This window comes from Protopterus annectens, chromosome 8.part0 (assembly GCF_019279795.1).
Source record: "Protopterus annectens isolate FY-2018-M chromosome 8.part0, PAN1.0, whole genome shotgun sequence".
NCBI lineage: Eukaryota > Metazoa > Chordata > Ceratodontiformes > Protopteridae > Protopterus > Protopterus annectens.
In genome coordinates, this window is record NC_056741.1 from 1,696,862,624 (window position 1) to 1,696,890,531 (window position 27,908).

The following is a 27,908-nucleotide window of genomic DNA, read 5'->3' on the forward strand; positions in this document are numbered from 1 at the left end:
GTTACATTTCCTTCCACATGGTCAGACCACAAGCTGAAGGCATGAGAAGTAAAGAAGGTCATGTATCAATATTGATTAAAGATAAATACACCTCTAGATTGGTTAAACAGCATGATTCCCTTGAATTACTTCAGGTGCAGTTGGCAGTAGTTAAGACCCCTCTTCAGATCATTTCCAGCTATAGGACCCCCTCCATGAATCAGGACATCCACTCAGCCTACTTTGACCTACTTTAGTCAAACAAGATACAATCAAACACACTGGATTTGGATGACTTTAATTACCTGTTCATAGACTGGGTAAAGTATACGTGTTCTAACTCACTCGCCCAAAGGTTCCTGGACTTTGTTAACTCCAGTGCCCTGGACCAGCTTGTTGACACACCCACAAGGGGCTCAAACAACCTTGATCTGCTGATCACCAACATGGGGGACCACTGCCCCCCCCCAATGTGTGGCCATCCCCAGTGATCTGACCACATATCAGTCTCAATAGAAGTAACTATAACACAAGACCCCCCCAGCAAAAACTAGAGTAAAAAACTTCTCCAAGGACAATTACAACCTCTTATGTGATGACATAAATAGTTTTGTAGCCCCTCCCCCACTGATGCAACAGACACCTATGCTGAGTTATACACCAGTGCTTTATACAAGCACCTATACAATTGTATTGACTCTGCTGTACCTGATAGAACCAAAGCAAGATCTTCAAGGAAAAACAAACCTGCCTGGTGGACAACTGCCATTAACAGGCTACACAATAGGAGAAAGAAATTGCTGTCTAAAAGTAGGAAGGAATGGTCTCAAAACTGGAAATACTCCCACCTCAACTAAAACAAGCAAATACGACTCCCATTGAAGTCCTCCAAAGCTAACTATGAATCCAGATTAGCTTCCCTAACTAGATCACCATTGAGCACAGTTTTCAATCATAGCCTAAGCACTGGCTTCATCCAAGTGTTGTAGAAAACAGCTACCGTCATCCCTTTGCACAAAGGGGGTTCATTCACAGACCCTAGGAACTATAGACCCATTAGCCTGACTAGCCTTATCTGAAAGGCCATGGAATGAGTCATCATGGACCTTATTAACAAAAATATAGGAAATTTCCAAAGCTTGACCCCACCCAGTTTGGCTTTGTCAAGGGGAGATCATGCCTGTTAAACTTGGTGGACTTCTTCAAGACAGTCACCAAAGCACTAGATGACAGCAAATCTGTGCATATGGCCTACCTAGACTTAGCCAAGGTCTTTGACACAATCCCCTACTCAGGCATCATTGATAAACTCATCCAGCAGGATATCAACCCATATATTGTCAGGTGGGTTGCAAACTGGCTCACTGATAGAACTTATACAGTCAAAATAGGGGACTCCACCTCCTCCAGCAGACCTGTAACCAGTGATGTTTCACAGGGATCAGTTCTGGGACTCCTACTGTTCAAAATCTATTTCTCCAAAGTAGAGGCTAGAGCTAAAGGGCTGTGGCTAGCAAAGTTTGCTGATGACTGCAAACTGGGAGTGGTCATTGAAACCCCTAGCAATGTCAACATCCTGCAAGAAGCTCTTATGCAGACTAATGACTGATGCCAAAGTCATGGTCTTAAACTTAATGCAAAAAATGCATTATCATCCCATTCATCAAGGGTGATGTTCCTACAAACTATCACATCAATAGGAATACCGTAAGCACACAGTCGTGGTGAGAGATCTAGGCACACAGGTTGACAGCAAACTTAACTTTGAGCACCATGTCTCCACAGTGGTAAGAAGGGCATTTTATGTTGCTCATCTCATAAGTAAGGGCACTGTCTCCAGAAAAAAAGTGGTTATAACCCCCTGCACTCTTCCCTCATCAGGCCAATAATAGAGTACAGTGCTCTTTTTGGTATGTTCCTTCCCAAACACCTGCAGCAACTGAAGAGACCACAAAGGTTCCTTACAATGAAAATACAGGGTCTTCAAGATCTGTCTTATGTGGACAGACTGAAATCACTGTCACTTTACTCTGTATCATACAGACTGCTCAGAGGTGACCCATGCCTTGCATATAGAGCAATCTCTGACCCAGCTTTAATGGAAATGCTGCACATTTGCAAGTCAAATGGCACATGTGTCACTCACTCAAAGGACCTTAACCTAGTATGTGACATCAACAGAACTTGCTGAAGAGACAAATTTGTCTCACACAGGTTGTCCCACATTTGGAACAAGCTTCCTATTCATGCTAAACAAAGACCCTGATTGGCCCTATTTAACTTATTAACCCCGAGTACCTTCTCATGGCTCCTCTGAGCTTAACACTGAGCGTTCAGGTCTATATTATAACACTGAAGTTTTAAAACTTCGAATATTATAATATCAAACCCTTTAGAGTGAAAGCTGACAATAGCGAAGCCTCAGAACATCAAAATTTTACCACGGGTAAGATTTCAGTGGTCCGTTCCGTGGCTTCGCTATTTACAGCACTGTGGTGCAATGCTTGTGGACCAGGTTTAGGGAAGTGAATGAACGGAGGTTATGGATTGGGTTCAGGTAAGTGTGGTGCGATGGTTACAGACCGGGTTAAAGTAAGTGTGCGAACGGACTGAGGTAAGGTGAGTGTGCGGTAGTTAGGGACTTTAGGATTAGGGCGCAGGTGAGGTGAGTGTGCAGTAGTGACAGACTTTAGGGTTAGGGGTGGGTTAAGTGAGTTAGGGTTAGGGTGCGGGTCAGGTAAATGTGTGATTGTGTGGACGTGAGGGTTAGGGTGGGGTAGGTGAGTTAGGGTTAGGGAGCTGGTAAGGTGAGTGCGTGATAGTTAGGGACCTTAGGGTTAGGGTTGGGTTAAGGTAAGTGGGTAGCTAGTGGTGTATGTTTGGTTTAGTGTAGGGTTTCGTGAAGTGTATGTGTGTGGATTATTTATTTTGGTGTGCTTGAGTTGTGTGTATGTTTGTCAGAACAGCAAATTTTTTCCCTGGGAAAAAATTCGCTATTCTGACTCTTCAGTTTTCTGGTGTTTTGATCGAATGGATTCGATATTATAACATTCGAAGTTTTTAGACTTCGATGTTATAATATAGACCCGAGCACTCCATGAGAAGATATTAAATGCAAGCTGTTACCCCCGAGTGTCTTCCACAAGCGCGATAAACTCTATTGCAGGTTTGTAGCTGAGTTTAATGTAAAACACACTAAAATCATAACTGAACTTGTAATTTATCTTATTCAATTACAATTCAGCATGTTTTTACATCGTTTGCATTAAACTTTCATTAGAAATTCTTCTTCTAAAGTTGTTGATAAAGCAAGTGGTGGCAGCCAATCAGATTTATGCAATCCAAGCCACAACTTGTGTCACACCTCCACCCACAAAATTATGTTCTTTTGTTTTCCCTTTAGTAAATAATTTGCCATAATTTGCAGTTAATAACTAGGTGAATGCAATGTTTTTTTTTTTTTTAATTACATTGTCGAAGCTGTATTCTGCATTTAGCATGATACGTGTGTTGAAAGCTGGGAATTAAGCCAGAAAACAAAATTCTACACCAGATTTTAAGTTTGCAACCTGTTAATTCCCCTGAGTCATCTACCTTGCATACCCAAATGAAATCCCCAAGCTTCTTGTAGTTCAGGTGGATGTTACAAATTCTACGGTATCTACCAAAACTTGGCTACATTACTCTAGTCAGTGTAAACACTCCGAAAAAGTCTTAGGTTCATAGGTTCATACTAGGCTATCTGCCCTAGGGCATTTATAAGCCTAGCCAGAGTGTGTTTGGCTTTCACCACCCATTTTAAATGAATTCTGCTATGCCCTTTTTCGAGGTTAGTATACTGTGCATCTGTCTAACAGTGACACAGAAGTGATACCCGGGGTAAACCTATGATCTCCCATCCACTCATCAAGATTCCTCTTGAAGAGAGTCAATGAGGGACTCTGCCTAACCTGGACTGGGATTTTATTCCAGAGTGAAGGGAGCATCTGGGTTATGAATCTGTCCCTCCAGCATGTCCTATTTATTTCAGTGCTGAGGTTCAAGTCTCTCGAGCGTGTAGCTCGAAGGGATTTGGATTTTCTGAGGTGCAGCATGTCCATTAATTCCGGGTTGGACATGGCTTTATACGTCAGGCACAGATCGCCTCTGAGCAGGCGGTATGCCACTGAGTAGAGCAGGAGTTTCTTTAACCGGGCAGCATATGGCATCTGTTTGAGCCCTTTGATCCTCTTGCTGAGATACTTTTGGGATCTTTCCAGTTGCTGCAGGTGTCCGGTAAGGTACATCCCAAAAGAGGCATTGTACTCAATTATGGGCCTGATGAGGGATGAGTAAAGAGGCATGATGACCTCCCCTGATCTAGATGTGAATCCCTTCATGATTAGGTGGGCTATATAAAATGTTTTTCTAACCACTTTGGCCACGTGGTTTTCAAATGAGAGATTGCTATCAACTTGGGTCCCCAGGTCCCTAATTACTTCTTCTGTACTTAATGGATTACCACCTATGTGGTAATTTGTGGGCACTTTGTTTTTGCCAAAGGGGATGACTATACACTTTTTGGTGTTTAGCTTGAGGCCATGGCTCTGGCACCAGTTGTCTGTTTCTATGAGGCCCTTTTGTAGGATGCTTGTGTCAGCTGGAGAGTCGATTATGGCGCCTAGTTTGCAGTCATCTGTGAACTTGGTCAGCCACAGTCCTTCCATGTTGGCCTGTACCTCAGAGAAATATATACCAAACAAGAGAGGTCCCAGGACTGAGCCTTGTGGGACGCCACTTGTAACTGGTTTGGAGTCTGACATGGCTCCAGCAATTCTAACCATGTGGGTTCTGTCCTTGAGCCAGTTTGCAACCCATCTAGTGACATAGGGTTTTATATTTCAGCTGGTGAGCTTATCTATAATGCCCGAGTGGGGTATTGTATCAAAGGCTTTTGCGAGGTCCAGGTAGGCTGTGTGGACCACCTTCCCCTCGTCAATGGCCTTGGTGACTGTTTCAAAGAAATTGACCAGGTTTAAGAGGCAGGATCTGCCCTTAACAAAGCCGAACTGGGTAGGATCCAGTGTCTGTAGGTCCCCAATATCTTTATTTATGAGGTCCATGATGATCCTTTCCATAGCTTTGCAGACCAAGCTAGTCAGGCTGGATAGTTTCCAGGATCCGTTGAGGCACCACCTTTGTGGAGAGGGACCACTGTTGCTGTTCGCCACTCTTTGGGTACATATCCTGTAGTAAGGCTGAGATTGAACAGTAGTTTTATGTTTGGGTTTAGCTCTCCTTGGAGTTCATGTAGGACGCAGCCCGGGACACCATCTGGTCCCATTGATGCTGTATTTTTTGCTTTGGAGAGGGCAGCTCTTACCTGAGCATCTGAGATGTCAGGGGGCAGCACTCTGCTGGGATAGATATTTGCCCTTTTGGTGGGGAGGGGGGGGGAGTTTGCACTGAACCTGTTAGCTAGGATGTTGGCAATGTCTGTGGGTTTGGTGTATTTTTTGTCATTTTAGACTAATTCTGAGCATATCTGAAAATTCCCACCCAGGTTCCTAACATAACTAAAGAAAGCCTTGTGATTATCCTTAATGTCCTGTGCAATTTTTCTCTCGAAGCTGGCCTTAGATGATTTTATGAGTGCCCGTAGTTTTCTGCTAATACTGATCAGAGATGCCTTCCCTTTTTGGGATTTTGCTCTATCATGTAGTAGCTTCCTCCTTCTGTTGTATAGTTTGTTTATGGCTGGGGTCCACCAGACAGGATGCCTGTCTTTGGAGGATTGGGTCTTGGTTTTATTTGGGATTGCATGATCCATGCATTCCTGAAGGTGTTCATAGAATGCGTTTATAAAGGATTCTGCAGTCTGGGCCGTATTTTCCTCAGGCCCGGGGGCTTTGAAGGATTCCACCTCAGTTTTGAGGAGTGTGAAATTTGCTTTAGAGAAGTTTTTCACTGTGGTTTTCTGGGCAGGGGGTGGGGTCGGGATGTGAATGTCCAGTGAGATTAGTTTATGGTCTGATCTTACCAGTGAGGGATACACTTTTGGTCTGGAGCATAGAGCCCCCATGTTAGTAATGATCAGGTCCAGTATGTTTTCCCCTCTTGTGGGAGTGGTAACAAGTTGTTCCATAGCATTTGAGTTTATAAATTCTAGGAACCTTTGGGCTAGGGTGTTGGAGCTAGAGTAATGCTCGCAGTCTATGTTTGGGTAGTTGAAGTCGCCCAATATGATGGTGTTTGGAGAGACCTTTATATTTTCCAGTGTTCTCAGGAAGGCCGAGTGGGGTTCCTGGGTTTGGGAGGGTGGTTTGTAGTAGGCTATAAACTGGAAGGCAGTTTTACCCACTGTTAGTTGCACGTGGATAGTCTCTGATGCTTCATGCTGTGCCACCAACCTGGAGGTGTGGATATCTTTGACGAATATTGATACTCCCCCTCCTTTTGTGGTTTGGTCCAAGTTTTGGGGCCGAAAAGCATGGTATGAGGTATAACCTGGTAGGGCTGGGGTGCTCTCGGGAGCCTTGAACCAGGTTTCTTTTACTGCACAGATATCGATGTTCTCCATGCTAAGGAGAGTTCGAGTGCGTGCATCTTGAGGTTTAGACTTCTGGCATTGAGTAGCATTACTCTTAGTTTCTTATCCCTTGTGATACCTATGGAGGTGGGTTTGTCTTTTGAGCCTTGCCTAAAAAATGCACTATGGGGGTAGCAAGAGCCTTTGCCAATATCCGAAAGCCCAGGGGTGACAGGTGCAAGCCTAGAGAAGCATGGTGGCTTGTCGAGCATGTCATCCCAGGCTGACAGGCATTGGATCCCCTTTGAATGACACCAATACTTAAGCCAATTGTTAAAATTGATCATCTTGTCTTCATATTGTGGCATAATGGTGGGTATTGGTGAGGGTAAGATGCTACTCAAGGTCAGGGTCATACCGGCCTGGGCTACATGCTCAGAGAGCTCCTCTATGTCTCTTTTCATGTAGTCCAGGGAGGTACGTCTCAGGTCATTCACACCAGCATGGACAATGACTTAGTCATATTTGTACTTGCCTTGGAGTGACCTGAGTGCTTGTGTTATGTGGCGGATCCTAGCGCCCGACAGGCAGCTCACCGTGACCTTCTCCTTGTTCAGCCTGGTGAGCGGGACATCAGTGTGCCTGATGATAGAGTCACTTATTACAAGTGTATCAGGTGTGTTGTTTAGCCTTAAGGACTGTGACTGTTTGGCACACTGGCTTTGTGAGCTATGTGTTGCATGTGTTTTGTTTTGGGGTAGTGGTTGCTTGGGTGTCTGCTTTGGAGGTCTCTGCTGCTTAGGCAGATTTTTATTTAGAGCCTCCGAGTATGTTTTTGTGTGTTTATGTGTTTGGTTTGCTGTCGTGGTATGTCTATGTGAGACTGGAATTGTAGTGAGTGTGGTTTCCTTCTTCTCTTGACTGGTTACGCCAGTACTGAGTTGAGAGAGCTTAGCCTCCAGTTTGGCTATATGGTTGCATCTCTCATATGTGTTGGAATTTGTTGGGAGGAGGAGAGGGTTGTCTGTGTACATGAGGCAGTTGTAACATTGCCTCAAGATTCCCAGATTCACCAGCTGGACCAGAGAGGAGATTGACAACTGACCTTTGGACATGCTAGAATAGTATTGGTAATTCTTTTATAATTGAAAAAAAGGGCCAATGGGGAACAAGAGGCATAGCTGGATTAACCTGTTCAACAAACGGAAATAAAATGCTTTTCCACGTTTAATGATTTTTTTGTCCAGTATATCTATGCTTCTTTCTGGTCTTTCCTTTGTCCTCTTTCCTTTTGAATGTATACGTTAAGCTCTTACAATTTCTAACTACAGTTTCTCATGAAGAAGCTCTCTTTTAAGCTGCCTATTTCTTATGTCTTTGCTGGGAAGAGGCTACCAAAACAACACACACACACTCTAGATGGGCTCTTGTCAAGTGTCTTATAACAAGGGCTAACAGCTTCCTATTTTCTACACATACTGCCTCTTCTTGTACCTTCCAGGACCCCACTGGCTTTTACTGCTGCTCCTAATAAAGCAAGCTATGCTGAAAATCTGATTCACAAATGTGAAAACCTGCCCAGATTGCTCTGATTACACTTTTCATCAGATCCATTTCTGAAGCAAATTATAAATATAACGAGTCACTTTTTAACCACCAGTGAAGTACATTCACAGCTTTGGAGCAAAGCTTGAATCATGTAGGTAGTTTGTTTCTCCTTAGTGGCCGTTTACCATTTCACATGAAACTTTACTTATTTTGTCTTCTGAACTCCAGCTGGGTGTTTGTAATCGTTTTATTAAGTAGGCTGTATTCTTCTGCGCCAAAACCCTTTACGGAAGAAACCGCAGTAGAAATGCTTCAGAAAAGTGTGCCTTTTGATTTTGAACCACGGATTATAGTATTTGTATATAATGTAGATGTATGAATGTAGGTTCGGTCAGGTGACTGATTAGGTTTGCAAAATGCAGTTGTCAGTTGAGATAATTGATAACTAGGTTATGGGTGTGCATTTGACCAGAATTAAATAGAACAATATTGTCTGTGTGCTGATAAGTAAAAGAGCACAGTATTTAACATTTTTCTCCTCAATGCCCTCTCATTTCTCAAAGATAAAGTATGTGAAATGGCTACAATGTCCAACATTGGTTTAGAAATGTTTTTTAATACTTTGGCTGGCTGTTTTATGTCTTTATTAGACTGCAGTGGTGGTGCTGCAGTAGCGTTGTCACCTCACAGATAGACGTTGTCCTATTCCATTCTCAGCTAGAGCATTTTCTGTGTGGAGACATGTGTGAATGGCCATACCTTCGTTGAAGGTTGTGCATCAGGGTGGCAACTCGGCACGTAAAAATCTACTGCCAATCATTAGCGGACCAGAGTTCCACTCTGGCGACCCCTAACCAGGAAAAAGCTGAAAGACACAACAACAACAACTAACATGCTCATACATTACACCTGTTAACCTAATTTTTTTTACGTGTTATTTGGCTACATTCTCTGTATTTACATAGTTAATATTGGGTTATTTAGATGTGATGTCGCAACTATGCTGGCTTACTACTATACCCAAGTACAATGATTAAGTTTTACTCATGTACTTAGAAGCATACCAAGCTCCATGTATTCTCCTGGTGTTTTTATTAGTGAAATACCAATGCTTGCACCGCTTTACAGTGAGCAGAAGGTGCCAAACATGTATCCACTGCTCCAATGTAGCCCAAGTCAAGTTTCATGCCTTGAACACCATCCTCTGCATGAAATCTACTGCACATGTGTATGTCTTCATGAAAACACTTTCTGACTTTATCCCTGTTTCAGGCATGAGTAATTTTAACTTGGTCACTACCCCTGTTATTAGTGCTGGTTGGCTGGACCATATGTTTTTTATTTTTATTTTTTAACAATAAACATCTTTGCTATGTCATAAATAATCATACATAAGTATAAATGAAAACAAACCATATTGACATACTTTTTGTTGCAAGCATTATACATCACAAACCATATTGCCATTATTGTATTTGCAAGTATTACATCACTTATAATCAGTCCAGGGCCACGGTGGTGCAGTGGTTAGCATTGTCGCCTCACAGCAAGAGGTTCTCCCATTCAATTCTCGGCTGGAGCGCCTTCTGTGTGGTGTCTGCATGTCCTTCTCGCAGTTGAGTGATGTTAAAGACATGCAGGTAGGTGCGTGTGTGAATGGGTGTGCCTTCTTTGAAGGCTGGGTGTCGGGCTGGCAACTCGGCACCATAAAAATCCACTGTCAATCATTAGCGGACCGGAGTTTCGCTGTGGCGACCCCTAACCATGAAAAGCCAAAAGAATATCATCATATCACTTATAATCTGCCCAGTCATTGTCAGTCAAACATTACATAGTTTATTCAAATCCTGTCATCTTTTAAACCTCATTCTTTTTCTGCATGAGCCACAATACCCAATGTTTTCATATTTAATTTGCTTCTACCCATTCCATCAAAATCTATCCCAGACATTCCACCCAGTCAAAGTGGGTGCTCCTACTCATTTCTGAAGATCCCAATTCCAGTTGTTTTATTTCTTTTACTATATTCACTACTTCTAGTACAGTTGGTTTAGACTTTGATTTCCATTTTCTAGTAATTGCTTTTTTGGCAGACACCATAATTAGACTCGGCAAGACCTTACCATGTCTAGGTAATTCTGATTCTGTATCCTAGCTCAAAAAATTGTTTTTCACTGAAATGTAAAAGTGGGACAGTAGAGCATGACAGTGTTAGAGTATGAAGGAGCACTAGCTCAGAGAAGGTTACTTTTTTGTTTTGCTCTGACAGGTAGAGCATGAGGGTGTGGGTCTTAGGGCCTGGTGCTCATCCTTAGCAGAGAGGGGATGAGTGCTTGGTTGGAGAATGAACCTATTTCTTATTTGTTTTTCACCCTAGTGTTGACAGCTGCCAAGTCAGGGAGCGGCACTAGATGCTATACTGTAGCACTGGTCACAGCACTCTGTGTTCATATTCCACACCTTACACCTCTGTCAGTTGGCTGCAGCCCTTCTGATTCTAGTTCTGACCTCCTCATTCAACCACCCCTCCCAGATACTTGAATCTGTTAACCTGTGCCATTATTTTCCTTTTTTATGCTGTGGGCTAACTGTTTCACTGGCGATGAATTTGCAGTCACTGATTATATCCTAGCGCCCTTCTCCTTACTAGGAGGAAGTCTACCTGAATTGTATGTTGGCCACTCTTTTACACGATCTTGTGACTCTGTCTTTCTCTCTCTCTCTGAACCATATCTTGGGCACTAGCAAGTCATTTGCCAGAAGTGTAGAACAGCCTGTCCTTTATTCCTGTTGTCCCACCCACATGGACCGAGTCAGCCCTCATATCCTGTTCTCTGTTCTGATGTGTTCATTCAAGTGACCATTATTAACAGCAATTCCTTCTGTCCTGCTTTATCTAGTAGGTTCTGCAAGTGCTGTCTGAATGCACTCTTCCTCACTAACACAACCCTGCTGTGGGAAATAGGCTGAGATTATGAATACTGACCTATCAGTAGGCTTGAGTCTGATTGCCCTGAGTCTATCATTCATTCTGATGACGTCCCTTACTGTCTTCTGGAGATTCTCCCTCACCACAATGTGCACACCTTTTGTAGTCTATCCTCCTGAGCAATAGACTCTGTATCTCAGGCCAAGTGGCTTTGCAGTAGTGCCCTTGCATCTTGTTCTCTGCATACATAGGATGTGCACCTACCTTCTTACCATTATGTCATCCACTTTCAAGCTGCATCCTGTCAGTGAACCTACATTGTGTTTAGCAATTAGTTCATGGTTGGCAGGCTGATTGGTTTACTTGCAGCTGTTACTTAGAAGAGCTATCCCATGTAACCCAAGATGAGCAACTGGCTGCCGGACAGCCATTAGCTTATGACCAAGGGCTGCTGGGCTTTTTATGGTGAGCACTCCCTGGTGTAGGTGTTCAGAACTTGTTAGAAATGCTCATGGCTTTCATGCAACATTTAGATCTGATCTTGGCTTGTTCTCTGATTCTTGACATTGCTCACCCAGATATTTTGGACCGTATATTTTTGCCTTAGAGGGAATGGTTAGGTGAGACACCATGAATTAATAATTTTAAATGGATCAGCCAAATAAGTCTGACATTTTTCTGCTTGTGTTATTGTATTTCTGATTATACTCAGTAGTTGCATGAGTGCGATAACCATAATTACTTGCTGACTACTAACAGCATGGAGCTACCCTATATTTTGGGCAATTTTCTTGGCTTTGTCAGTCATGTGTGGAATTTAGATGGGAGGAAGGGCTCATCTAAGTGATATAGTCTTTTACTGAATTACTCAGGTCTTGTCCTTACTGATGATAATGAATCTGTGTTACATAACAGCTGCACAAGGTAATATAATGAATGCCTATTCAACAGTTTCTGTGGAGCAATTAGCACCTGTGTCTGAGCATGCTTAGCTTTGCAGTAATGTAATGCAGGTCATTAGCACATTACCAATAAGTGCAGTTACAATATATAAACAAACTAAAATGAGAGGAATTCCACCATAAACACAATAACCACAAATAAAATAACCACAAGATGGAAAGGAGACTCCAGCAGCTCAAACATTTTTAATGGCTAACGCTACACAATTCTTACATGTTTTCGTCCACCACAGCAGACGTCTTCAGACAAACACAAGTACACAGTAAATTCAACACTAAAATACTCTACTAAATAATAGGCACTCCAATCAGGTACATCTCCTAATTAATTAATTAATTAATTAGCAACCCTATTCATAAAATACACATTTACAAAACCTACTTCATCATTAAAATTCCTAACTTAATAAATATACTCCTTTCCATCTTGTGGTTATTTTATTTGCAGTTACAATATATCACTGACTCATTATCACTTTTCAGGCCAAACTCTCATTCGCTGTCACTGTTATTCACATAAGTAGAAGTCGTTATTACATTGATGAATGCACAAGCCAGCTTTGGGTTTGTCTCCACATGGAGTCATTGCAAGCCCCCCCCCCACACACACACACACACACACACACACACACACACACACACACACACACACACACACACACACACACACACACCAGTTTATTTCTTCATTTTTACAATTCCAAGAAATATAACAAATATATGGGGCATAATCTGAACATACATTTTAAATATTGTTCTTTTTAAGTTAGTTACTAGAATAACATGATTTATCCCGCGGTGGTGGTGCTGCGGTAGCGTTGTTGCCTCACAGTAAGACGCTGTCTGGTTCAATTCTCAGCTAGAGCGTCTTCTACGTGGAGACATGCGTGAATGGGCGTACCTTCGTTGAAGGTTGTGCATCAGGCCTGGCAAGCCAGTACTTAAAAATCAACTGCCAATCATTAGTGGACCGGAGTTCCACTGTGGCGACCCCTAACCGGGAAAAGCTGAAAGACACAAACAAACTAGAATAACAGGATTTGTGCTAGAATGTATTTTATGAAGGATATGAATAGATATGATATTATTTACAGACTTACGTCCTCTGTTATTTGCCAGAAAACCACATTAATTAATGAACTAGAGAATGTAGAGGGATGAGAGGGTGGCCTAATGGTTAAGGTGTTTGCCTTACAAACACAAGGTGCAGGGTTTGAGTCTCACAAGGGATAATTGGCTAGGCTTACAATGGCTTGCAAGGGCAGTTAACTTAGTACTAACCTATGAACCTATGTATATACAACAGCTAGAACCCAATTACAGTAGTTTTCTTCTAACATGCTTGTTTCACATACACATTCTCTTGTGTAGTCCTAAAAGCTGTCTCTACTTACAAGCAGTTGCAGAGTGGACCACTGCTGGCTACTGAATGGAAGGATAGCAGCCCAGTATTCCTCTTGTCAACCCAACCTTTGTCAGTCTCCAGCACACACAGGAGAAAGCGTCATGGAACAAAGGCATTGGTGCCATGTCCACCAGTTGTAAACATGTATAATACTCACATGAATGGGGTGGACTGAGCAGATCAGCTCAGGACACAGTATCCCACAGCCAGAAAGGCCTGCAAATGGTGGTTGTACTTGTTCTGGTTATTATGGGATGTGGCTATAGTCAATGCTTTCATTATATTTCGTGAAAGTAACAACCTTTGTGCCAACTGCTGTTGTGTTGGTCTTTTCACATGTTGTCTTGGTGTAGCTCTCCACTCAGTATCCCTCCCTTCAGGTGTAGTAAGTGTGTGTAGGTCAGGGCAAGAAGGTTTACATTATCTCCCCCCTTTCAGTCCATATGGCCATTGCCAAAAGGACACATGTAAATGGAAAAGGCAGAGATAAGGCAGACAGCTGGCACTGCATGCAATCGGGAGTCATTGCTGCTACCAGCAGTCTGAGTAGCCAGCACTGGTATGGGACAGTTCACACACCCACGAGCTGAAGCCCCAAGCCTGTCCTCGACATATTAGTGGAGTCGTGGTCTTTACCTTGCTTTTTCCATGTGCCCTTTCTGTGCTCCCTTTTCAGTCAGTGTGTGTAATTTGGTGTTTACACGGGTGGTGGGTATGTACCTCTGCAGCGTCATCACCACTGATGTACCTTATGAAAAGAACAATGCCCCTGTGGATAGGAGTGAAGATTTGAATGGTCTAACCAGGTAATGCATTATGATATAAATATATATGTAGTCTTCCAATACATCTGTCAAACATCAGTAGTAATGTGTTTGCATTTTCTTTCCTGTGCAGGTTCGTCCACCTTCTGACACTGATATGGCTTCACGAGCAGGAGAACAAGTGAGAGTGTGGATATGTGGCCATTCCTACATTCACTGGGCTGCCAGACATGTCTCCGTAACTGAAAACCACTACAACTTGAGCTTCACCATATCCAGTGTGTAGGTATACTGGATTGCAAGAAGAGGTATGCATTGGAGCGGAGTACTGCAGTTGTTGGAAGAAAAGTGTTCCATCTACCCTGAGCCCAACATCCTTGTGCTGCACATTGGATGGAATGATGTGATCAGTCAACCATTCAGAAGGCTACGGTTTCAGATCAGAGCAATTTTTGAACACCTACTGTCTTGGTGGCCATGTTGTCATTTTGTGTGGTGTGACATAATTCCTCACCAGATATGGAAAACAGCAAACAGTCAATGGACAGTGCAAAAGGCCAGATGTTTACAGAATGGATTCATGCATGGCTTGATGCACATGGTCGGTGGATGTAGAATCTGTCATGACAGCATCACCGCAGAAGATGTTCATCTATTCAGAAGGGATGGCATTCACCTAACTAAGGAGGGCACTGCATTGTTCTTGACTGACCTCCACAAAGGAGTGAGGAGAGCTATGCAGGATTGGTAACATGCAGCTTGTGAGAAGAATGAAAAACACCCATGACCAAGTAGGACCAGTATGGTAAGTGAAACTCTATTATGAATTGTGTTGTGTAAAATATGATATTTCTCTGAGTTTGGCAAATAACTGTGGGAAGGAGCTGGTGAAGATGCTGAGGAAGAACAACTGTTTCATGAGAGTGGTACCACATACAATCGAATATGTCAGTAACCATCCTGCAATACTTCTTTTTTTATTCTTCTTTTATCAGGTGTGTATAGAGTTTAGATGACAGGAAGGGTTTAGTAATACAGAACTTGATCCCTTAGGTCCATTGCTGAATGGGCACATGTAAAGAGAAAAGGTATAGGTAAAGAAGATTGCTGACACTAAAGGAGGTCATGAGACTGTAGTGGTATCAGCTGTCTGAGTGGGTAGCTAGCACAGGTATTGGACAGATTAGATGGCCTTGCATGCCACTAAAGTCCCATGCCTGTCCTGGGTTCTTTAGTGGAGTGGCAGTCCTTACCTTTCTTTTTCTCTTTACATGTGCCCATTCATCAGTATGTTGGCTATACCAAGAATGTGTATATTTACAATGATATCTATCTACATGGTAAAACAACTGGGTCTGAATGCTGTACACATGTACAGATATCCATTTGTTTAGGACTTTTTTTTCAGATTTTGGTAAATAACTTTGCAAAGGAGCATCTGAATGTGCTAAGTAATACCTCATTTTGAAGAAAGTATTCATAGTTCCAACATGGTAAAAAAAATGTGCCTTTATGTTGTAAGCATATACTGATATCAAAGTTTGTTTCAGACTTATGGTTATGGAAATTATGATTTTTTTTTCATATTTTGGTAAATAACTTTGCAAGGAAGCATCTGAATGTGGTAAGTAATACCTCATTTTGAAGACAGCATTCATATTTCCAGCATGGTAAAAGAACTATGCCTTTATGTTGTACACATATACAGATATCAAAGTTTGTTTCGGTCTTATGGTTATGGAAATTATGTTTTTTTCATATTTTGGTAAATAACTTTGCAAAGGAGCATGTCAGTGCACCAATCAATACCTCATTTTGAGGACAGTGTTACTCCTTACAACATGGTAAAAGAACTATGTCTGTGCACTGTACACATGTACAGATATCACAGTTTGTTTTGTCTTGTAGGATTATGAAAATTATACATTTCCAATACTTCTCATTATTATTCCCATATCTTTGCAAGGGAGCATGGTGATGACACAAATGATGTAGCATTTTGAAGCTGACATTGAGACGCACAACTTCTACACTGATATGTAGCCTCTGTCTGTTACATGTGATGAGATATTATGCTTTGTTTATCAATTATGAGAAATATATTAATCAAATGTCTGAGAATATCTCTGTAAAGGAGCATCACGTAGTAATGATTAAGGTATCATTTTAAAGCTGACATTCGTACAAACAAATTAAATACAAATTGTATGGGTCTACATGGTACATTGACCAAGCTATTGTGCTTTGCTTTTCCAAAAAGGTAAAAAAATATGCACAATATCAACATTCTTTGCCAGATATTTAATAATGACTTTGATACACACTATCAACATTTACACTGTTGGAAAGGTCAGTGTCTACTGAACAACATTCGCATTTACATTTTTAGTCTAGCTCTTATAGTTAAAGAGTTATGAACATTTGTTTTCTGTATGGTATTAGAAATGGATTTTCTGAAAATCAGCTCAAGCTGCACTGTTGTTCCTATGGTGGAATTAAGCAGGCAGCTTTTTCTGAGCTGCTCCAGAGTGAATGAGTTAAGCGCAATTCAGACGACTGGATGGGTAACCAGAAATTCACCCCAGAGGTTCTACCTGTGTCCCTCTTGGACAGGGGCAGTAGGTGCCAATTTTAGTATCTGCCTCAACCGGACATTCTTGGGAACATAGGTTGAATGTGGCTAGGCTTGCAAGGGCCCTGGCACCATTTTCCTAGTAACCTCCAATGAATCTATGATCCTATGATAAGGGCATAGAGAAATTGCCAGGATGCGAAGAAGGGAGATCCTTAACAGGTGGATAGTCAGGCTAACTGGCAGGGGGGGGGGGGTGCTAACCTTGAGATTTGGAAGATTTTGCTTTCTTCTTTTGATGTTCTTTTTCATTATTTCTTAAAACATTGAAAGTCTCCTTACTGCTTAATTTGTTTATTGGAAGAGGGGTCTGAGGAAGAGGGGAAAACTATTACTCAGATTAAGAAAGGAGTGTTGGAAAATGTGTGTTACTCCTTGTATTCAGCATCTTTCTTCATCCCACTTCATGAGTACCTCAGCTGCAGAATTGCTAAAGAGTCTCTTTATCTAAAGGAGAGATTAAAATCTCAGATTTGACATCTTCAGGAAGATTTGGATTATGAAGCCAAGCAAGTTTCTTTAACAGTGATCCAGCTGAAACAGCCCTGGAGGATGAATCTGCTGCATCATAAGCACATTTTAAAATATAAATAACTAAATTAAATAACAGATGAAATCATCCAATAAGATGCTATATTGAACAGTAGATTAAGTGCTTTCATCCCTAATGTATTGGACTTCACCAGGCCAATGGCCGAGCTCTTACATACTATTTAAACTACATTTTAATTAACTAATCAATATTAATCAATTAAATTAAAATAATATTTTAAAAAGTTAAACGGTAAACTAGATCTTAAAGATGCACGCAAAACACATTTTAAAATGTTGGTAAAATTAATTCATCAGTGTAATGTATCTAAAACTTAGCAAGCTATCGATTAAGTATGCATTAAGACAAATATGTCATGGCAATAAATAAAACTGTTAATTAAAAATGTATTATTAATAAATGTAACAACAGATGTTGAATAACATTATTTGAAATCACACTAGTACAGAAGACTTTCTTCTTACAAAACACAAAGAGTACAAAAATATATGTCCATATCTGAGACCTATGTATATAAATAAATATAATATAATATATACATATATGTATATATATATATATATATATATATATATATATATATATATATATATATATATATATATATATATATATATATATATATATATATATATATATATATATATGCAAATGGGGTGATCCCCTAAAGAAAAAAAACTCTATAATTTCAAAGATATTAACTTTAAGGCACTATTGATGGAAATGTCATGAGTAGTATAGCTGGGGTGGGGTGAGGGGGTGACTTCTTTGGGTGCAAAATGCTGGGAAGCACATAGTATTGCCACCTATCTGTTTTTTTTTTAGACTATCCAAAAATCAAACTGATTGTCCAGTAGTTTGGAAAACACTGTACGAACTCTGGTATTCTGTTTCAAAAAAGAAACAGACTATTGGACTTTGTTAAATTGGCTAATTTACTATGCATTTTATTACAAAACACATAATAAATCTGCAGAAAAAAGGTATCACAATTGGAAAAAGAGGGTGTCCCCCTTATGTGATGTGACAATGATGTCACAAAATAGGCAGAATGTGGGTGGAGAATGGACAGATTTACTAGAGGTATGAGGGTGTGTGGCCTAAGTCCAGTTTTAGTGACAATGAAAAGTGGCAACAGTAGAAGCATAACTAGCTGATCCTGAGCTTTTGTTAATGCAATACTAGCTTTTAAAAGCAGATATTACATTTCAGGTCAAAACTGAGTGCTTTAGTGCTCTATGTATGGTCTAAACCAGGCATGGGCAAACTACGGCCCGGGGGCCACATGCGGCCCGTTAAACGTTTTGATTCGGCCCGCCAAACTTGAAAAAATTTAATAAATTAACCTTGTTAATGTTTTATTTCCCCTGCAATTCTGATGTTTCCTCACTAGATGGCGCACTCTAGATATATTGGCTTTGTTGAGGTGAAGCGTAGGCCTATTACTTCACGTTTGCACTTTACCCTTTGACCCACCGCCCCTCTATGAAGATGAGCAGACCCAAGAAAAGGAAAGTGGACAGAGAATGTCGAGTGTTCAATAAGGAGTGGACAACTAAATATTTTTTCACTGAACACCGATCATCTGCTGTTTGCCTGATATGCCAAGAAACTGTGGCGGTTTTTAAAGAGTATAATATTAGCCATCACTTTGCCACAAAGCACGCTAATTATGCTAGCAAGCTCTCAACAAAAGAACGGGAAGCTGCTACTGAGAAGGTGGCAGCTAATTTGAAGGCTCAGCAAAGTTTTTTTCACCGTCAAACTGCCATTCAAGAGTCAAGTACCAAGGCCAGTTTTATGCTTTCATTTAAAATAGCAAAGGCCAGCAAACCACTGTCTGAGGGCGAGTTTTTAAAAGAATGTATGGTAGAGACAGCAGGTATTTTGTGCCCAGAGACCAAAGACAAATTTGAGAAAATCAGTTTATCACGGCGGACAGTGACTCGCCGTGTGGAACTAATAGATGAAGATATCACCAGCAGATTAAAAAAAAGGCAAAGTCATTCACTTTTTATTCTTTAGCACTGGATGAAAGCAACGATGTCAAAGACACTGCTCAGCTCCTCATTTTTATCCGAGGAATCAACGAAACTTTTGAAATAACGGAGGAGTTTTTGACAATGGAGTCTCTGAAAGGACAAACACGGGGAGAGGACTTGTTTGAACGGGTGTCTGCTGCCATCGAAAACATGAAGCTTCCCTGGAGTAAGCTTGTTAACATCACCACAGGTGGATCTCCGAATTTAACGGGAAAAAACGTTGGCCTGCTGAGGAGAATCCAGAATAAAGTGAAAGATGAAAACCCTGACCAGGATGTCATTTTCCTCCACTGCATCATCCACCAGGAATCTCTATGTAAATCGGTGTTACAGCTGAATCATGTTGTGAATCCTGTGGTGAAACTCGTCAACTTCATACGCGCACGACTTCAGCACCGTCAGTTCATTGCGTTCCTGGAGGAAACTGATGCGGATCACCAGGACCTGCTTTATCACTCCCGTGTCCGCTGGTTGAGTTTGGGCAAAGTGTTTCAACGAGTGTGGAGCTCAAAGAGGAGATTGGCGTGTTTTGGAGCGCAGGGAAGACTGATGAATTTCCTGAGCTGAGCAACAAGAGCTGGATGTGTGACTTTGCGTTTGCTACGGACGTATTTTCACACTTGAATGAGCTCAACGTGAAACTGCAGGGGAAGGAGCAGTTTGTGCATGACATGTGCACAAACGTGAAAGCCTTCAAATCCAAGCTGGCTTTATTCTCCAGGCAGATTTTGAACAAGTCATTCACTCATTTTCCTAGACTAGCCACGCTGAAAGAGGCCGGAGCAAAAGTAAAGAAATACAGTGAGTCACTGGATGCACTGCACGGAGAATTCTGCCGTCAGTTTTTGGATTTCGACAAAATTGACAAGTCACTTCAATTGGTGGCCTTTCCTCTGTCACAAGACCCCGAAACAGCTCCAGAGGAGCTTCAGCTCGAACTGATCGACCTTCAGTCCGACCCTGCCTTAAAAGAGAAGTTCAGCTCTCTGAAACTAAATGACTTCTATGCTTCACTCAATGATGCCGCATTTCCAAATCTAAGGTGAAAAGCGCAGATGATGTTGGCTTTGTTCGGCTCTACCTTCGTGTGTGAACAGACCTTCAGCGTCATGAACATCAACAAAGCCAGCCACAGATCCAAGTTAACAGACCTACACCTCAGATCCATCCTGAGAATCGCCACAACAAAACTAACTCCAGACTTTGATGCGCTGGCTAAAAAAGGAGACCAACAACACTGCTCCCATTAAAATGTGTGTGTCTCCGTGATACGCACGTTGTTAAAATAAACAGTGCGCGCAGATCAAATATAACGCTTCACAGACTGACTTGCTGCAACTGTTTCGTCCTTGCACTGGTCGTTGTTGACTTTTGGCACCGGGGAAACAAATTGAATAAAAGGAACAGGACAAGTACATCTGCATCTCCTACCGTTTTTGAAAAAAAAGACAGTCAGGAGGAGAGTGACTGGTCGTTGTTGACTTTTGGCACCGGGGAAGCAAATTGAATAAAAGGAACAGGACAAGTACATCTGCATCTCCTACCGTTTTTGAAAAAAAAGACAGTCAGGAGGAGAGTGATGGTGATATCCTGAAGGATAACAGAACTTTCAGTGCTTTAAAATAAAATGGTCATTTATTTGATTTTCAGTGTTTAAAGACTCATTTCGAAGTCAGAGATTTTATTGTAATGCTTTTCTTCATTTTCATTGGAAATTAAAGCACATGTTTTCTCCATATCCCAAGATGTGTATTTTTCCCCCAATGAGGTAATGTTTTCAAAGCATGCCATCTATCTGCTCCTGTTCCGGCCCCTTTGTCAAATGTTAGAACTCAATGTGGCCCACAAATCAAAAAGTTTGCCCACCCCTGGTCTAAACTGTAAAACCAAATGTAGCAAGCAGTTTATTACAGTTTAAAAGTAAAAAAAAATATTTTTTGTTTTAACAAAAACCTGAATTCTGCACTGCTTCATGCAAGCAGGATATAAACTATAACAACTGCTTGCTAAATTTGTGGCAAGCAGTTTGCTATAGTTTAAAAATATTTTTTTTAACTGAAACATAAGCATCATGGCACTCTTTGCAGACAGGGTATAAACTGTAGCAATCATTTGCTACATTTGCAGCAAACAGTTTGCTACTGTTTAAAAGAAATTATGTTGAGGGAGGGTTGTGGGCAGGGTACAGAAATGGGACCTGAATGGCTGAGGCAGGAGAGAAGAGAGGTGTTATGCATTTGATCAGCTAGTTGGGGTGCCAGTAAAAGGAACATTTTTTTTTTTTTTTTTTTTGCTCTTCAATGGAAGAGCTGGGGGGGGGGGGGTTAGTGTAGATTTAACTGTAATAAGCCATTCACTTACAGTGTATCAATCGGCTTATTATAGTAAGGGCATTTTTTTTTTTTTTTTTTTGCTCTTGTTCTTTAAAATATTTTTAAAAGTCTAAGTCAAGTGAAATCTTTATTGAAAAAGCGAATGAAATATAATCATATTATGTTTCAGCCTATTTTGAAATGTGGGTTACCAACACAAAAAGTCAAAGAAGAAAACATCTCTTTGTAAAGGGCTTTACTTATACTGATTTCACTTAACGTAAATGGTATAAAAAATGTTTAAAGAACAACTGGAATTTAAGCAATAAGGATCTAGTCAGTGTGAAACTTGTGAAAGTTTCTATGTAGGTAACACAACCAGAAAACTTTAACATAGAATTTAAAAATATATTTTAGCCATTAAAAAAGGAGACAGCAACAATGCCTTAGCAAATTATGCTGCATTTGGTGATGTTTTCAGAAAGTTTAGTTTCTTTGTTTTAGACTGTATTGATTTACACATTACTTGGATTCAAAGAAGTAAATTGGCAGATATTGTTGTCGGCCAATAAGTGTTCAGGGTTAAATTACTATATTAATATTAAATATTTGCTTAAAACACAGATAATTTGAATATGATTATTTTCATTTATATTGTTTATACTTAAAAAGTTCAGTAATTAACAGTATTTCTTGATACATTTTGTTTAGTAAGTTTTAGATTATTTGTGTCAGCTGACTAATCATTGATTCTTGGCACTATTTAAATGAACTTTGTAAGTCTGGTTTAGCTCTGATGAAGTCCTGACATATTAAAGAATAAAAGTGCTTAGCTATTCCAATATTTTTATTTTCTTTTTTAATTTTTCCAAGTCTTTTAGGTTTCTAATACCATGAAGAGAATGGATGCCATTCCTATTTCAAAGTATGATTAAAGCTCATCAGATTAGTATTGTTTCAATCTTTGGGGTTAGCCAGAAGTGCTCTTCGTAGCACCCACAATACGCCCAGTAATGATTCCTTCAGCAAATTGTACAGAGATACATGTACTGATAACATACCTAATTATGACTGTAAATTATTTTTTTATAATATTTAAGTATGATTGTAAATTCTTTTTTATAAGACCTAATGCTTCCACTATTATTAGAACTGTCTAGGTATCTTTCTTCTGCATTGCCCTTGTTTCTGCCTGCAAATCCTGGTATTTTATGACTTTACACATCTCTGTATGTAAGCTAGTGTAGTCACTAGCTGTAGCAATTTCAGTGATCAATGCTACTTTTGTCTTCTTTTCATGGACTACTGTATCTGGTTTTCTTGTATCTGGTTTTTGAACTGTTGGTAGTGGGTGGTTCCATGTGATATAACTTTATAATTTTCTATAATGCTTTGTGGCTCATGTTTCTACTATTTTTCAGTTACTTCAGTATTATAATGCTTGCACAATCCCAGTGCAGCAGTCTTGCCACATTAGTGTACAGTCATTCTGCCATTAGTATATCCCAACCAGCAACAAGATGTGCGACTAGTTCCAATTCTGTTTTACAAAGCCTACATTTATCTGTTTCTCCCACATGTTCAATGTACTTTGCAAACCAACATGTACATAGTCCACAATCTTGGGTTGCTAATATTAACCTTTCTTCTTTTGGTTTAAATTCACTTCTCGTTAACCATTCGTGTGTTTGATCCTGATCAACATGATGTTGTTCCAAGAGTTTTCTATACTTGCAACTGTATTTATGCATTTTGCACATTTATTGCCATCTCATCTGAGCCTTCACTGTGAATTCTTTCTTTGTTTTTTGATACATTCAGTTGCTGCCTGATTTTTTTCTACCCCAGGTTTAATTTCCATTCCCACTTGACGCCAGTATGCTTCTGCTAAACTAAGCATGGAAATTGTCTTAGACCTATTCGCCATGTGTTTCAAAACTTTCACTTGGAGTCTTGTGAGGTCAGCAGATATGTATACAGTCCCACGATTGCAGATCTATATATGCAATCAATTTTGAGGAGGTGCGTTAACTCCTTCAGAACAGGGAATATATAATCTTGGTATGCAGTGATTGATAAGTATGAAGCATCCTTCTTGTTTTCCTGTCCAACCTATCAAACACCTTTTGGGGCCAGTCAATTTCTCCAAAACTGTAAGGACAGGAAGAGCAAATTGGTTTACAGCTTGAACTTTGTTCCTAGATGTCAATGCTGTTTTCAATATTAATTTAAGTTTTCTAAAATACCCCTTGCTAAGTTTTATTCACATTTGTTCATGTTTTATTGTTGATCATTCATCATTTCTCAAACATTTATACTACCCCTCTTGTTCAAGTTCTTTTATATCACATGCCTGTCCCAAACTGATGTTTTCTTGGTGCTGCAGCTTTTCTGCTTTAAAGGTTGCTGTAGCACATTTTTCAACACCAAATGACATTCGTATATCACCTGAAAAAGTTGTGCTTTCTGTTCCTTATCTGATGAACTATATAGTTTTAAATCATCTAGATGAAGAATATGAGAAGTCTTTACACTTTATTGTTTTCTGGGAGCCAAATTGTCACTGCAGCCTAAGCTGTTAAGTAGACAACCTAATGGATTAAGGGCAAGACAAAATAGCTGTGGTGACAGAAAGTCACCCTGGAATATCCCCCTTTGAATTTTTATCCTTGGAATAATAATTTGCCCTTTATCATGGCTTAACTTCAAAGTAGTCTGCCACTGTTTCATGGTCTCTGTAATGTAATTGATCAATATAGGGCATAGCTTATACATTTTTAAGTACTCTTTTATCCATGAATGTGGGATACTGCCAAATACTTTTTTATAGTCTATCCGTGCCATACTTAGATTCTTCCCCTCTTTTCAATTCTCTATTATGATTTTATTTAATGGCAAATGATCCTTTGTTCCATATGACTTTCTTTTATTACCCTTTTGTTCTAATGCCATGATTGAGTTTTCTTCTAAATGAATATAAACTCTGTTAGCATCAATTCTAATATATAGTGTATAGATCATAGAAAGGCAACTTATTGGTCTATAGTTTTTAGGATAGCTTGCAGGTTCACTCTAAGTAGGAGTATTGTTTTTCCTATTGTTAGCCAGGCTGGTGCCTGGTCAGGGTGCGCATATAAATAGTTCTTACTCATGGCTAAATCCTCATGTAAAGATGTCAGAAATTAGGTACTGCATCAGGGCCTGGGGTTTTCTAATTAGGAGCTTTTCTTAACTTTATTTCAGTGTCTCTGGCCATTACTCCATCCCATTTCATATTCCGTACATTTGAATGTCTTATTCTTTCTTTACTTCTTCTATCCATTTAATATCTTTATTGCGTTCTACAGGATCTTCATAGATATTTATCCAAAATGTATCTATTTCGTCATTTTTTTGGTGGTCTTTCACTTCCTTTTGCCTTGTTTCCTAATTCTCTATAGAACCTTTTGGGTCATCAGTAAATTGTTTATTTTGTATTTATCTGCATATCTTTTAAGTTTTTCTGCCTGTGCTGATATTTTTAATTTACTATTTACAATAGTGCATGATAGATTTTGATCTGTTCTAATACTGTGCATTGCTTTTATCACAACTGTCTTTCTGTGTATTTTTGTTAATCTGTTCCATCTTCTATACTCTTCTAACAGCAGCACTTCTTGTATTACTTGCTTTACAATTTTCTCTGTTTGATACTTTCATGATGGCATTCAGTTTCTCCCTTTCCTTTTTCTTACTACCTATGTTTTGTGGTAATACTTTTATCTGTTATTAATTTAGCTGCAGAGTAATATATCCTATTAACTTCTGTTATATCACATGAATCTCTACGGATGGTCCAAATTACTGTGTTCATTTGTTTTATCAAACTTCTAACTTTTTGTTTTTTATTGACTTTCTGTAGTCTATTTCTTTATATCTGTGTCCATTTCTATTAAATCGAAAAACTCTTCTCTTAGATCATTTTCTTCTAAACTGAGGGCGCATTCTTTGTTCTCCATTTCCTATGGGCATTCTACAGAAAGTTGCAGATCATATTCCTGTGCCACATTCTCTTCAGTTTCATCCTGTGTCATCTGTTGCTCTTTCCTGTGGGAGCTCACTGGTCTATCGCTCCACAAAATTGACTGGATCAAAGTTGCCACAGCTTACTGTTCCTTCTCTTAAGTTCATAGGTTGATACTAGGCTATCTGCCCTAGGGCATTTATAAGCCTAGCCAGAGTGTGATTGGCTTTCGCCACCCTTTTAGGTTAGTTGACTGTGCCTCTGTATAGTAGGTCACAGAACATAGCCCTTTTGAGGTTAGTTTACTGTGCCTCTGTCTAGTAGGGACACAGAAGAGATCCCAGGGGTAAACCTATGATCTCCCATCCACTCATCAAGATTTCTCTTGAAGAGGGTCATTGAGGGACTCTGCCTAACATGGATTGGGATTTTGTTCCAGAGTGATGGGAGCCTCTGGGATATGAATCTGTCCCTCCAGCATGTCCTATTTATTTCTGTGCTGAGGTTTAAGTCCCTGGAGCGTGCAGCTCTAAAGGATTTGGATTTCCTGAGGTGGAGCATGTCCATTAATTCTGGGTTGGACATGGCTTCATACGTCAGGCACAGATTGCCTCTGAGTAGGCGGTAAGCAACTGATTAGAGCTGGAGTTTCTTTAGCCTAACTGTGTAGGGCATCCGTTTGAGTCCCTTGATCCTCTTGGTGAGGTACTTTTGGGGTCTTTCCAGTTGCTGTAGGTGTCGGGTAAGGTACATCCCAAATGGGGCATTGTATTCAATTATGGGCCTGATGAGTGATGAGTAGAGGGGCACAATGACCTCTCTTGATCTACATGTGAACCCTTTCATGATAAGGTGGGCTATATAGAAGGTCTTTCTAACCACTTTGGCAACATGATTGTCAAAGGAGAGATTACTATCTACTTGGGTCCCCAAATCCCTAATTACTTCTTCCATACTTAATGGATTACCACCTATGTGGTAATTTGTGGGCACTTTGTTTTTCCCAAAGGGGATGACTATGCACTTTTTGGCATTTAGCTTTAGGCCATGGCTCTGGCACCAGTTATCCGTCTCAGTGAGACCCTTTTGGAGGATGCTTGTGCCAGTCGGCGAGTCAATTATGGCACCCAGTTTGCAGTCATCTGCGAACTTGGTCAGCCATAGATCTCCCATGTTAGCCTGTGCCTCAGAGAAATATATACCGAACAAGAGAGGTCCCAGAACTGAGCCACTTGTAACTGGTTTAGAGTCTGACATGGCACCTGCAATTCTGCCCATGTGGGTTCTATCCCCTGAGCCAGTTTGCAACCCATCTTGTGACATAGGGGTTGATATTTAAGCTGGTGAGCTTATTTATGATACTCGAGTGGGGTATTGTGTCGAAGGCTTTTGCGAGATCCAGGTAGGCTGTGTGGACTACCTTCCCTTTATCTATGGCCTTGGTGACTGTTTCAAAGAAGTTGACCAGGTTCAAGAAGCAATATCTGCCCTTAACAAAGCCGAATTGGGTAGGATCCAGTGTTTGGAGGTTCCCAATGTCTTTGTTTATGAGTTTCATGATGATACGCCCCATAGCTTTGCAGACCAGGCTAGTCAGGCTTATAGGGCGATAGTTTCCGGGGTCCGTTGTGGCACCACCTTTGTGGAGTGGGACCACTGTTGCTGTACGCCATTCCTTGGGTACATATCCTGTAGTAAGGCTGAGCTTGAACAGTGACTTTATGTGAGGGTTCAGTTCTTCTTGGAGTTCGTGTAAGACGCAGCCCGGGACACCGTCCGGTCCCATTCATGCTGTGGTTTTTGCTTTGGAGAGGGCACCTCTCACCTGTGCATCTGTGATGTCAGGGAGGCTACACTCTGTTGGGACAGACATTTGCTCTTTTGGGGGGGGGAGTTTGCACTGAACCTGTCTGCCAGGATGTTGGCAATGTCTGTGGGTTCAGTGTATTTTTTGTCATTTTGAACTAACTCAGAGCATATCTGGGAATTGCCACCCAGGTTCCTGACATAACTAAAGAAGGTCTTGTGATTATCTTTAGCATCTTGTGCAATTTTTCTTTTGAAGCTGACCTTAGATGATTTTATGAGGGATCGTAGTTTCTTGCTAGTACTGATCAGAGATGCCTTCCCTTTTTGGGATTTTGCTCTATCATGTAGTAGCCTCCTCCTTCTGTTGTATAGCTTATTTATGGCTGGGGTCCACCAGACAGGTCTCCAGCCTTTGGAGGAATGAGTCTTGGTTTTATTTGGGATAGCACAATCCATGCATTC